The following is a 1,850-nucleotide window of genomic DNA, read 5'->3' as shown; positions in this document are numbered from 1 at the left end:
TTTATTGACAAAAGAACAGCTTTTGCTGGATTTCTGCTGTGGGAGAAGAGCTGACATGATCCAGCAAAAGAGGTCTGCTCACACCTTCCCAAGTGTTGTATACGCAAATGGGAATCGTGCCGCTTCAGTGCGAGGTGCCACGTGTCTGTGGCACTATCTACCTGGAACAATATTCCTTAAAACTAGGCTTGTCATCATGGCATGCCATTTGTGGAGCACAAGAGGACAGGGAGAAATGAGTGCTCTATTTTGTGACTGTATGGGAGGCAACAGGAGGCAAGTTGCAGAAAGGGAGGAGGAGGAAGGCTTTAGCAAGGAGGACCTAGTAGGCTGCGATTCTGGAAGTAGAAAACACAAGGTGTTTTCATACCCCCTGCTCCTGTGAAGGACTCAGAAGGAGATGGAAGAGCTGGTAGGAGGATGTATCTCTGAGCCAAAATGCATTTCCACCACAATCCCAAGTCAAGGTCAGCAGGACGATGAATACCAGATGATGAGGCCAGAGGGGAATGTCTTGTGTGATAAGAAAGGAAGGTTAAAAAAAAGGAAGGGGGGAAAAAAAAAAAAGAGCTCATGACCACTAGTTATCAAATAAAGTTTTCAGATAGTTGTTATTGAAAATATTTTCCTGTGGATATGCCATCCTATAGCTGTATGTTCGTACAGAGTCCCTGCTGTGAAGTCTCCATCTGGGGAGGGCATTGCCTTCCCCCCTCTTCCTTGGGCAGAGCACCAGAATCTCACTTCTGACAAAAGGCATGAGCTAAGCAGGTCAGGTTTAAAAAGCAGAGGAATAGGTATGTACAAGTCTGAGCAAAAAAAAAAAAAAGAGCGTTGAGCAACAAGGTCCCTTTTGGTGGCTGCTTGGATAATGAGAATTATTAGTTCTGATTATAGGTATGTGCACTGGGCTAAGCACTGTGGTGCTGTTTGCAAGCACGGGGAAACCTTGCACAGCAAACACGGTCAAGGCCTGAAATATTGTGTTTGAAGGATTTTTAGATCTAGCTGTGCCCTGTATTTCATGTGGCCATTGCCTGCTGTCTGTACTGGGCTGACTTGTTAGACTAGAGCTGGGCTAATATTCTTGACCTCAGTGACCAAGTCAGCCTGTCACCCCAGCCCCCCCCTTATGAAGGGGATTCAGGCCAGACTCTCACAGGACTATAGACCAGCCCACTGCCCAACAAACTAGTCACCTTTACCCTGGAGCTTCTGGAAAAGGTGGTCCTGGTACGAGGAACTGGTAAATGACTACAGGTGCTCCCGCACAAGCGTGTCGGTGTGCAGCCACCATCCCCGCGTGCGGTGGGCTGAGCGAGCAGCTCTGCTGTGTGCTGGACCTCGGCTCTGGAGCAGGTATGGAGCGGTAACGCACCGGCAGAGATCCTAAAGCTCCCTGTGGCGTACAGCACGTGTGAGGTCTGTAGACGTGGAGATCTGAGAGCCTCAAAAGGAGATAGATGTTTAACTCCCCTAGATTCAAAGGGGATTCAGGCACCTGCATCCCTCTGAGGCTCTGGGCTGAGCTCTCGGGGTAACTCTGCACAGAGGGTCACCTCTTTTGGAAAGACCCGTTTCCTCCACACGTCCTCCTGTGACCTCTCCCTTTGGAGCCTGGGTGGAGGCTTGCACAACCCGGGAAGAAGTGAACGTAGGCAGTCAGGCAGTCCTTTGTTACAGGGACCGTTATCTTGCCCCCCCCCAGACACACACACACTCCCCCGGCAGCACCGGCCCCGCGCCAGACCGGGCTGTCCTGCTCTTCCACGACATACGGCCTGCGGCGCTTCTACTCTAGAGAATACGCCTGCCCTACGCCAGAGACTACGTCAGCGCGCGGCCGCGGT

Source organism: Balearica regulorum, chromosome 9 (genome assembly GCF_011004875.1).
Source record: "Balearica regulorum gibbericeps isolate bBalReg1 chromosome 9, bBalReg1.pri, whole genome shotgun sequence".
Taxonomy (NCBI): domain Eukaryota; kingdom Metazoa; phylum Chordata; class Aves; order Gruiformes; family Gruidae; genus Balearica; species Balearica regulorum.
This window is presented reverse-complemented; position numbering follows the sequence as displayed.